This window comes from Cyprinus carpio, chromosome A22 (assembly GCF_018340385.1).
Source record: "Cyprinus carpio isolate SPL01 chromosome A22, ASM1834038v1, whole genome shotgun sequence".
Classification (NCBI taxonomy): Eukaryota; Metazoa; Chordata; class Actinopteri; order Cypriniformes; family Cyprinidae; genus Cyprinus; species Cyprinus carpio.
Genome location: NC_056593.1, coordinates 11,608,072 through 11,620,918, shown reverse-complemented (window position 1 = coordinate 11,620,918; position 12,847 = coordinate 11,608,072). Strand labels below are relative to the sequence as shown.

The 12,847-nt window shown below is 39.4% G+C and overlaps 1 pseudogene; it reads right to left on the bottom strand.

Moving 5' to 3' along the window:
- Positions 1-348: 348 nt before the first annotated feature.
- On the bottom strand, positions 349-11,975 carry LOC109044950 (annotated as a pseudogene).
- Between the last annotated feature and the right edge of the window lie 872 nt (positions 11,976-12,847).

Genomic DNA, 12,847 nt, shown 5'->3' with positions numbered 1-12,847 from the left:
TATAAAGTAACTAAATATTTCAATGTCAAATAAAAGCAGTTCTTTTGAACTTTCTGTTCATCAAAAAATATCAAAAAAAAAAATATCATGGTTTTTCACAAAAACATTAAGCATTTTTTTAACACTGATAAAACTAAGAATTCTTATTAGTAATGAGCAACGATAATAATTCATAATGATATTAGAATGATTATTAATGATCATATTGGAGTGATTTCTGAAGGATCATGTGACATTGATGACTGGAGTAATGGCTGCTAAAATTAGGTTTTGCCATTACAGAAATAAATTAAAATGTAAAATTAAAATAGAACACAGTTATATTAAATTGTAATATTATTTCGCTGTTTTACTATATTTTTAATCAAATAAATGCAGTCTTGGTGAACAGGAGACTTATTTAAAAAAAAAAAAGTACTCATTCCAGACTTTTGACCGGTAGTGTATAGAATGCAATAGCAGTAAAGCCTTCACTATATCCAGTGGTTAGCTGCACATCTTGCATGTCATAAGGAGATACTGTTACCATCACGTTGACCATCATTATGTAAGGCTTGGGTGTGAAAAGTTAGTTATCAGGTTGCCCTCCGATGGTGTTTGAAGGGTCCCTAGTTCTGCAGGAGCCAGGTAGGTGCAGATATACCTAACTGGCTGAAATAAGCCCACCACCAGGGCTTCTCAGTCCTCTCCTCCCCATTCTCTCTCCCAGCTCTCCCCGGCTGTTCTGCTCATACTGATTAAATGGGTCAAAACGCTCATAGTTGTCCAGCTCAGGGATGTTAAAGTAGTCAAGAGAGGGTTCTCGTGGGACCTTCTTCAACACAAAGTCCACCCGTCCCACCTGTAACCTTGGCAGGTTAATGCGCTTAGATACTTTAGAGTAGCCGGAGGCAGCTGCAGTCACAATGTGGACACCTGGATTCAACAATCTCCAGTAATCACCACCCTTAGCTATAGAGAGAGACAGAGGCTACAGCAACACTCATTTACATTTCCATTACTCATTTCAGGTTGATGCAAAAAAAAAAAAAAAAAAAGTAATGGTGTATTATGACTGTATTATAATCAGTTACCTGTAGTGATGTCATGTCGCATCCCTCTAACAGATATTGTGGCTCCTTTAATGCCATTTCCATGCTCATCCTTCACAATGCCCCCTTTATACCCCTGTGGACCTGCAAGTCATTTGAAAAACCCAGAGTAAAGGGACATGATATTTACCTCATCTGTTAACATATTAGTCTTTTTAAATAATTATTTCTCTCAAATATAGGTAGTAGTGTGTGCATCAGGTGCAATGTTCATTCAGAATCTTTAAAAAAACGTTTGAAAAAAAAAAAAAGATGAGGAATGTGATACACATATGAAAAAATAAGGTCAGTTCCAGGCATAATAACATTTAACCAGCTAAATAAACCCAAGACACCCTGTGGGAATTGGGTGATAATGTAACTAATAGCTATAACCACACCGCCCTAGTTGATTGATTACATTAGGAATTGCAAACATATTTTGTATTACAAGTTTTCAGAAAAATAGTATATAATTAAATATGCACTGATTTGCATAAACTTCGCTGAATACTGGATAAAGCCAGGCTCCCAATTATTGTTTATTTTGTATAATTATATTCTTTTTATTACTCCATTGATCAGAATATACTGTCAACAACCAGAAAAAAATAATAATTTCACCCTATTTTTTTAAGAATAAAATGATGCATAAAATCAGGTGAATAACATATCAACAAACCCCTTTGTAAAAACATTTTGAGACTGTAATTGAACTGTATTGTTTTGTAAAAAAAAAAAAAAATAAAAATACCATTAAAAAAAAAAAAATCATTTCTAATCAATGACTTCAACAATCTTGATTTTATGTTTCTTAACGAAACATGGCTAGAAGACAGCTGCAGTGCAATTGTCCTCAATGAAGCAGCCCCTCCTAACTTTACTTTCATGAGTGTCTGCAGGGACTGTTAGGAGAGGTGGAGGTGTAGCTGCTCTATTTAAAGATGTCTATCAATGGAAGCAAGTATCATTGGTCAGTACTTGTCTTTTGAATATCTAGGGATTGTGCTGAAAGGTGATCCACGCATTCTGTTTATCATTATTTACAGGCCTCCAAAATACTCTCCAGCCTTTGTTGAAGAGGTCACAGAAATGTTATCAATGATTTCCTCAGAGTTTGACTGTTTTGCTATTTGCAGGGGATTTTTAATATTCACATAGATAATGCAGAAAACGAAAAACACAAAAGAAATGATAATGGTTCTAAACACTTTTGACCTGATTCAGCATGTGCATGGACCCACACACAAAGGTGGACACACTCTAGATTTAATCATCAGTAGGGGTCTAAACATTTCATCCATTGTTATTAAGGACTTCTTTTCTTTGATATATTGATCTCTGCTACCACTGAATCTAGATCTGTCTCTGTCAGAAGGAGATGTATTAACGAGAACACTAGTGTGCTGTTTATGGAGGCTACAGTATATCTTTAACACCACGCATTTCTGCAGACTCTGGTGATATTCTCCTTGATTCCTTTAACTCAAAAGTTAAGAATGTTATTGATGATATTGATCAAATAATAGTCAGTAAGAAAACAAACAGACAGAAATCAGTTTGGAGAAGATCAACAGCAGTTCAGACTATGAAAAAAGACGAAACTTGAAATTCACTATAGCGTCTATAAAGACCAGCCATTGATGCTTTTTAATGTGAAACTAGCCACAGCTAGACAGAATTTCTTCTTGAACCTTATAAACAGTAAACTTAAACAAACACTCGTACTCTTTTTGCCACTGTTGAGAGAGACCTGACACAACCCCCAAGTCAGATTCCCAGTGAAATGCTCTCCGACCGCAAATGCAATGAGTTTGCTTCCTTTCTTTTCTGAGAAGATCATCAATATCAGGAAGGGTGATTAGCACTTCCTCAAGCAATGCAGAGGACAGACAGATTTGGCCGCAATATCAAAAAGATACTATGTCTATTTTTGAAGCAATTGATAGCAAAATTTTGATGAAGAAATAGTGCAGTACCTAAAATCGTCCAACCTGCTATCTTGACACACTTCCCACATATTTTTTCAAAAGTGTGCTTAACTGTTTAGAAGCAGATCTCTTAGAAGTGTGGTGAACACCTCACTCTTTTCTGGCACATTTCCCAAACTCCCTGAAAACTGCAGGTTGTTTAGCCCCTCCTGAAAAAGAGCAATCTTGATAACACCCCTTTTGAGCAATTTATAGACCAATATCTAATCTTCCTTTTATAGGCCAAATTATAGAAAAGGTAGTTTTTAATCAGCTGAACAAATACTTAAACTCAAATGGATACCTGGACAATTTTCAATCTGGTTTTCAACTGCATCACAGCACAGAGACAGCACTCATTAAGATGATAAATGATATTCGCTTAAATTCTGACCTCTGGCAAAATATCAGTGCTGGTATTGCTAGATCTCAGCGCTTCGTTTGACACTGTCGATCATAACATACTACTAGAGAGTATGGAAAACTGGGTCGGGCTTTCTGGGATGGTACTCAAATGGTTTAGGTCATACTTAGAAGGGAGAGGCTATTATGTGAGTCTAGGAGAGCATAAGTCTAAGTGGACGTCCAGACATGCGGAGTCCCACAAGGCTCCATTCTTGCACCACTCTTGTTTAGCACTCGTATATGCTCCCACTAAGTCAAATAATGAGAAGAAAGAACCAAAATTGCCTATCAACAAACCTATGATGATGATACACAGATTTACCTAGCCTTATCGCCAAATGACTACAGCCCCCATTGACTCCCTCTGCCAATGTATTGATGAAATTAATAGTTGGATGTGCCAGAACTTTCTTCAGTTTAAACAAGGAAAAAAAACCAAAGTTATTGCATTGGAAACAAAGATTAAGTTTTCAAGGTGAATGAATAACTTGGACTCTAGTGGACAAACAACTAAAAATCAAGTCAGGAACTCTTGGGTGTGATTCTGGAGACAGACCTTAGCTTCAGCAGTCATGTTAAAGCAAACAAAGCAGTAATGAAATCAGCATACTATCATCTCAAAAACATTACAAGAATTAGATGTTTTGTTTCCAGTCAAGACTTGGAGAAACTTGTTCATGGCCTTTATCACCTTATGGGGACTATTGTAATGGTCCCCTCACCGGCCTTTCCAAGAAAGACCATTAGACAGCTGCAGCCAGGATTCTGACTAGCACCAGAAAATCCTGAGCATATCTCACCAACAGTCCTTAGGTCCATACACTGGCTTCCAGTTACATTTAGGCAGTGATTTTAAGGTACTTTTACTCGTTTATAAATCAATTGAATGTTCCTAGGACCAAAATCTATTGCAAATATGTTCAATGAAATAAACATCCTAACAGGACCACTCAGATCATTAGAGATCGAGTCAGTTAGAAATACCAAGGGTCACACACCCAAAAACAAGGGGAGTCGCCTTTAGTTACTATGTCGCCCCACAGCTGGATCAGCTTCAAGGTAGAGATTCTAGATGTGCCTAAAACATCAGTCCAAATTTAACTCTTAGACTCAAAATATCATTTGTTGGCTGTTGCATTTATTGATATGAGCACTGTGTGCGATGGTCGAACTGATTGCACTGTGATTTTAAGTTATTGCCCCTGATTTATGTAAAATCATTTTATATTTTTAACTGTGGTAAAATTCATTTTAAAGGCAATTTTGAAATCCATTTCCAAAGTTTTAAAATTGATTGTTTTATTTTGTTAGTATTTGTCTTCATGATTATTTTACTTTCTTTTATGTAAAGCATTTGGGAAAATTACGCATTGTGATTCAAAAATGTGCGATATAAATAAACTGTGCCTTGCCGTGATTTCAAATCTTGCAAACAACTAGATTGCAGTTTTATCAAGTAACAGTTGCAATTTATGCTTAGCCCAATTTCTGAGTATGAACCCAATAGACACATGACACTCACAAACTCCATAAGACTGCGCAGTGCTTCATTATCCTGCGACACTCATGGTTAGGCGCTCCTCCTCAGAGGGGAATTATCGCACAGACCAACTCACCAGTGATCTCAAACCAGTTACTCGTTGCAGGTATAGTTAAAGTCAGACATCCCTGATACAAAAATAACAGACAGAGGAAATAACAAAGTGATACGTGTATAGACAACACACAAGATCGCAAAAAATAACCTAAACGTTTTTTAGGCATGGTTCGTAAGCGCAGTAACAAAACATAATACGGCAATCAATTACATGCATGATCATCTAAATGTCTTCCTGTTGAAGAAAGAAATGGTTTACCGTCCAGCACAATCTATACCACTGTGCTCCACTGGTTACCTCCTTTATTGGCCAAATGAGGCACACAACCTATCTCTGTGTCATTGTTGGACCTAGTGGGATGGCGCATCTGCATACGTCCTAGCCCAACGCCTAAAAAATTTACACAACAGCAATGATTCGCAAAAATAAAAGAAAGTGTAAACTGAAGGTCATTGCAGATGCTTAGCGTGCTGCAACACAGCTGGCGGGACAACATTCATTTGCTTCACTTGTTCATCTGGTGTGGGTTTGAGTACATCTTTTTGGTTGTGGGTGTCTAGAGAAGTCAATACGGGTTATGAGATGGACCAGTTCTCCTCCATGAAGGCCTCGGCAGAATAACAAAAGGAATGGATATTATCCACTTCATTCCAGCATAGGTTCGGTGCAACTACCGGGGGAAAGAAAATGTGTGACGGCCTATGTGTAAATAAAGGTACCCAGGATTTTTGAGAAGCTGTGAGAATGCTTACCTCTAAAACATATAGAGTTTTATTCCAGAGTAATGTGGGGTTTTCAGTGTATTTTTTGGTGTAACAGCTGTATGTTAATAGAAATGGCTGTGAATTCATACTTCTACCTGGTTTATCCAGTAGGACTCAGGGATTGGGATGCGGTTCACTACGGAAATGTCTGAAGCGATGGCGATTGTAGAAGATAGAGGTTGAGGTCAGGGAAGTGCGGTTCAGATCGAGATTCTGTGCATTGGCCCGACGCGCATGATCACCCATTGTACTCATCGAACCTAAATGTTACAAACCTCATCAGTCAAAAACCAGGGCAAATTTTAACAAGGTTTCAAAGAGCGTCACTAAAATAATTAAAGGGATCGTTCACCCACACAATGAAAAAAATGTGGGGTGAGTTAATGATGACAGAACATTCACTTTTGAGTGTACATCCTTTTAAGAAACATACAGACTTTTTTAAATCCCTCTGTAAAACATTTGCTACACATTCAAACTAAATTACGAATAACAAGTTGACCACATTGGATGGTATCAGAAGTCAAAATGAAGACAGAAATTAAGGAAGAATGTCAAAAGAGGGCAAGTGTTAAAAGGACTGTATATCATAGTAAATGAAAATAAATCAAAAAGACAGAAAAAACATCAGAACCAGGGCAAAGCTACACCTGTTAGTGTTAAATGAATGGAGCCAACATGGTTTTATCCTCTTATTTATAGATACACTTCATTTTTATGTGAGCTAAGCTACACATAATTTGGTGGAACTATTTTATGTTATAAATAAATACCTGTTATTAATTATAAAAATCTAAAATTTATTTGAATATTAATTACTTAAATAAAGTCTCTAAAATCTGCTTCCAACCACAAAACTTTCCCCTCTGTTTTCCAGACAAGGCTTAAGCCTATCTAAATGTGATTCTGAGCTGGTTCAGCTAAAAGGGAACTTGCACTAACTGATCTTAAAAACATATCCGGGCCTTTGTTTTGTCTCAAGATTATGGCCTAATCCTGGCTTAATCTAACTTCTGTCGGGTTGAAAACGGGCACTTCTACCTTTATTTTTCAACCATCACCTGTGGTGATCAGTATAAATTTTGGGAAGATTTAGATTACTTATGACCATGTAGTTTTGCAAGCGAAGTTTAAAATACTGTGGTGTTATATGACAAAGAAAAATGCGGACAATTGTATATTAGAGGGGTTAGTCAAGGCCTCCCTCTTACCAGTTGTCTTTTTGTTCAGTTCATAGCTGAATCACTGGACAAATGTACCATTTTATGGTTTGTTTTGTTATGGTTTTGCTTTCATTGGCCGTTTAAAAACTCAGCCAAACAGTGAAAACTCAATTGTTCCACCATTAGCAAAGGCTGTGGTTGCCCTGAGCATGGACTTCCTCTGACGGTCGGCCCTGTTCCGGAAGACAACTCTTGGTGTGCAGGGAGATTGGTCTGGTCAGTCAGCGGACAACACAGGGAAGGCAGACAGACTCAGACAACAACATCGTTTACTTCCTGGTTGATGTTATTGGGTCGTTTCCTATCCGCTACCTCAGAAGCGGCAATCTCATAGCGGTCATGATTCAGGGAGGGTCGGTCCGGATATGGAATGCGTTGTGGTGTTGATGCTGGTCTGAATTCGCATCCTTGCCCCGCAGATCCTCAAGAACCACAGATACTGAGGGCCAGGTAAATCAGCAGATGCCGGCCAAGAACCTCGTTTCATGGCTGTTCCCAAGTAATTGAATCTCTGGCTCCACTAGAGGAGGCGTGAAGAGACCACGTGGAAAAAAGGCGTTGCATCCACTGCTGAATTTGGAATAGAATGAATCTTAATATTACTCTTACTGTTTGTATATGGTCAGAAATAGCACGTAGCAAGTAGCCTACGACATCATTCAATAGTACTCTGGTAAGCCGAGGGTTCGACTGGATAAATACGTTATTTTCCAAGGAAGAAAACAAAAACAAAAATACGTAGTGGAAAATGACAACTCCCATTCAAAAGTTTGGAGTCAGTCAAGTATAGGGTATAAAACACTAATCTGTGAAATTTATTCCGATCTACAAACCCGAATTCCAAAACAGAGTTGGGCCACTGTACAAATTGTGAATTAAAAAAACGGAATGCAATGCAGTGGACGTTTCAAATTTAAATATTTTATTCAGAATACAACCTAGATGACAATTCAAAGTGTTAAACCTGAGGAAAATGTCTAATTTTAATTAAAAATCGTACTACCCCAAACTTTTTATAACGATAGTGTACTGCATACTCACATAGGTCATGTTGTCCAGGGTTCTTCAGAGAATTCAATAACCAGTAAGTCTGTTCCTTCCACAATGCGCACCAAATGATATATGTTTGTGAGATATGGGAGCATTTTGCAGCTTTCTTCTTCAGGATTGTGATAAAATCTGAGGAGTTAGTGTGGTAAGTGAACTGATGGATTAGTTGAAAAATACATCGCCATCAGAATCTGCTGCCAAAGGCCATCTTCCTGAAATTTCTGGGTGACGAGAATTACATGAAAATGTTATAGATTTTAATGTCATATACCCTTACTCCTTGAACATAATACCACATCATGAATTTAGGAAAGTCAAACCTATTTATTATCTTCACAAACTGGTAGGAGGACCTGCATTAACGTGATTTTTATGTGAAGTTCATTAAATTAACACAAATATAAGTATGTAATAGAAATAATCATTATATACAAGTATTAATGATGTATTTAAGCCTCTAAACCTATAGTTTACGTCGATTCCTCACAAACACTTGACCTCTTAACTCTGATCGTGGGTCATAAACAGCCCTAACTACATTGCCAAACAACGAATCTGGTCGCCCGTCCAGAAAGTAAGGCCATGCCACATGGATGGCCTCAAAGGCATGAATACCAGATCGTTTTCACAATTTTTTTCCCAACAATGAGCTACGGCACGGCTTTCATTATTCTAGTTGTCTTGGACAAAAGGGCGAGCCCCAACACTGAGCATCCAACAGGAGGATGTCTGGCGAACACTCTCAATTCCGCAGCCCGTGGATCATACTCCGCAACCCAGGTATTCCACACCCATCTCTAAATCCTGCCGGGAACGATGGCCCACAATGGGGGAATGTGGGTGTGGCTGTAGGGCACCATCCTGATCAATAACCAAGCACCATCTCCATACACTGCGGCTCAGCCACAGGAGAGAAAGGAATTAATTTAGGAAAGAATGTCTCACCGTAAGGTTTAGCAGTGTTATCGAAGTAATATGGAACTTTAAGAGTCAAACGTTTATAGCAATTTTCTATCTGCTCCCACAGTCTTGGACTGGAACATTTTGTGGAAATGTAATCTGCAGTGGAATGTTTTAATACAAATTGTGTGAAAGGAGCGGCATCATGTATCAAGTATATTAAATAGTTTTGAAAGTTAGTTGCAAGAAATAACCTGCCACATAATGCTTCACCTATGTCAGCCTGTTGAGGAGAGTAATAAATTACAGTAGCCGTCCTTACAATAACAGAGTGATAATGAGTTCCATTATGCTTTTTGAAGGAATGCAATAGTTCATAAAAAATTTTACTAAAAGATGTAGATGTTATTATGAATTATGGGGGACCCTGTGTAGTTGTATATTTGTCAGGAGGGGACAGTTCCAAAATGCATAAATGATGTGCAGCATTTCTTTCTTACAAACATGCAGCTTTTGGCCACATTGCTTCACATTGGTGGACTGGAGGATTGTGGTTAGTGGATTATACTGATGCTTTTATCAGCTCTCTGGAGTCGGGACTCTATTCAACCCAGTTCCGCATACTCAGCATGTAATGATAAAAGTCTCTCTCGTCAAACTGGCTCCAATGAGAGAACAAAGGAAAAAAAGAACCATGACCAAGTGGGATAGCAGGTTAGTGGGAATCGTGGCCCGATGGCTGAGTTTTGTCATGTTTTTTGAGTGAACTATTCCTTTAATATATTCACATGAATAAGTTTGGGCCCTTACCAAGACTAGATATGGGACTGTAACGCTTGCATGTATGCTTTCTCAAATTTTCCAACAAATTCAGGCCCTAGGGTCACTTTAGAGGAATCTATCCATGCTTTCCCTTTCTGAGTGATGTACAGACAACAAGTCCCAATCTTGCCAGTGTGTGGTTGTGGTGCTATATTCACAATGTACCTTTTCTCCCCCCCCCAATACCTTAGAGGCTAAAGCTGGTGAGAACAATGGATATTTTTTGCTCTCTAAAATTTAGAAAGAAAATGAAAACAGGGGAGATTGTTTAAACAATTATGTATATATAACTTTGTTGAGTCAGTAATCTGATCCAGTATGCATAATAGGAATAAAAAGAACTACTTACAACTCCTCTTCTGCAGGTGTTCTGCATCTTCCTAAAAATACATTTTATACACAGAGGATGTTGCAAAATGTCTGCAGAAGTCTGGGTATCTGAAAGGTTAAGATGGCGATAGAGTGCACAGAAATTGAAGAAAGGGAAGACGTTCGATTCTGCACTTTAGTGTGCATGACAATTTCAAGCCATTAAACCTTGGTGCGTGCATTTTGCAATCAAACCAGAGCTTTATTTGACATCTGGGCATTTGTATTACCGATCAAAGTTTAGTTTGTCACACACACACCTTATTCTTTGCTCATCACTATTTCCATATTTTACATAGTAATGGATTTTTAGTATTTTTATTTTTTTGGTTGCCAGAACATGATTTTGATATGATAATAATAATTAAAACAAATTTTTTCCTTTTTAGTAGCATAAAGCAACGACCGTTCTGCGCCATTCAACCAACCAGCTTCATGAGATGCATCTTGGTATGCTTTTTTAAAGCAGTGTTGCAGAAAGTGCTGGGAACGTGGCTTATTTATTTATTTATTTATTTATTGTACTTAATAAAGTAAACCATTTTAAAACACTGATTAAAGAAACACAATGTATAGCTATTGCTGGTAAGTAATAATAGCCAACAATACTAATTTCTGGATTCTAGTCACAGTATTAGGCTATACTGCTCAAATCAGTTAGTAAGCATTTAAAGGCATATTCGCAAGAATTTATTCATGATCATTAGAAGATCGAATTCAAAAGAGCGTTCAGATTTTTGGCTAAGTAATGTAGATATATTATGAAACGTCTCCTTGTATTTTTCCCCCATATAAAACTTGCATGGGTCTTCCTCAAGCCTACTAAAGTTGGTGCAACACTTTGGATAGATGTATAAACATATACCTATATTACCCAGCTACAACTTCCGGTAGTGCAGCATCTTCTTGGGACGCTCAAAGAAGCATGTCGCCAGTGCGCTTAAAGTAATGAAACCCGTAGGCATTTTGCTGTCCACCAAACTGAATGATGTAGCAGTCGCTACGATTGTTATACAAAGTTGATCATCTTCCCGAAAGTCCACTACCCCCCATCGCTTAGGGAGAGTCTGCACGAGCACCGCTGCCAAATGATCAAGATTACAGCCGGAAATACTCTCTCTCTCTCTCGCGGTAGGCATGTGCTCTTCCTGCTGTGCATGGGAACCAGTGTTGGTTAATCTAAAGCGTCTCAATTGCAGACCTTTTGCAGGAAACCCTGACTTCACATTTACCCTTTGTGTAAAGACATATTTCAAAAGCACTGTTTTTGTTGTTTGTTTGTTTGTTTTCTTCTTCTCTTACTTCAATGTGAGTTAAGTATTGAAGTCCTAGTGTGGTCAGTTCCATTACTGGACGGTTTTCAGAAAGGCAAATTCCACCTGGCTATACACGTGGGTACAGAAAGATTCCCGACCCCTGATCAGAAGTTTTTCAGTCATTGTGATTGCGTATGCAAGCGACTTTCAGTGCTAAAATCATTTGCGTCGATTTGGATTTCCTCAGAATTAATGTAAACACTAGCACCCCCATATTGACGCTAAAACCAGAATGTTGACATTTTTGCCCATTTCTTAAAAAGCACAAAACTGAAATATCACATAGGGCTCAAGTATGCAGACCCTTGTCTCCGTATTTAGTAAAAGCACTCTTGTTGATTTTTAGGCGTACTATTTTAATACTAGCGATGCGTTTTTGGGAATGAGCAATGATTTTTGCACACCTGGATTTGGGGTCCTCTGCCATTCCTCCTTGCAGACCTCTTCCCGTTCTGTCCGGTGTGGATGTAAACGTAGGGGACCAGCATGTTCTAGGTATCTCCAGAGATGCTCAGTTGGGTTAAGTCAGGGCTCTGGCTGGGACCATTCAAGAAACCGTACGGAGTATGTTGTGAAGCCACCTCATTATTTTTAGTGTGTGGCTCGAGGGTCTGTCTGTGGATACGGTCATCTTCGGCCGTACTGCCGACCTGAGCCTCTGGAGACGTTTTCATCCGGACCTTACCTGTATTGGCCGCATTCATCTTTTCCTCGATTGCAATCAGTAGTCGCTGTTCCGCAGGACTGAAAACCCCACCCACAGCCTGGGCTGACCCCACCTGACTTCACGTTGGGACCTGTCTTGGAAGGTTATGCGCTTTGCCTGGTTTACTCCACACCATCCAGCTTAGCATGTTCCGGCCAGCACGTTCTGATCTTGGTCAGGCAGCCACCTTATCGTGGGTTCTTCTTTACCTCCTCTCCACCAAGGCTCTTCTCCGGTCGCTCAGTTGCGGCAGGCCCGTCTAGGCAGGGTTCTGGTGTCTCCACACGTCTCCATCTAAGGATTCGGAGGCCCTTGCGTCTCGGCACCTTCTGTGCGTCCCGACTTTTTTGCCATCCTTGGCCAGATCTGTGCCTGCACCTTTCTGTCTCGAGCTCTTGAGGCAGTTCTTTGCCCTCTGATTTCTTTGTCTGCCTGCCCTGTTTTGCGTGTCCCGGTCTCCTCACCACGTGTGTTGGTTCTCTCCATTCCTCTCTACTCCCCCCCGCGGCCTCACCTGCCGGTGTATCCCTCCCGGCTGTCCTGCCGCCCTGGCCCGCCCCTTGGTCCCTCTCTGCGGTGTCACCCGCCCAGGTCTGATACTTAGGCCCCCGATATGCTATTTCCGCTTTTTTTGTTTCCCCCTCTGCCCCTGTC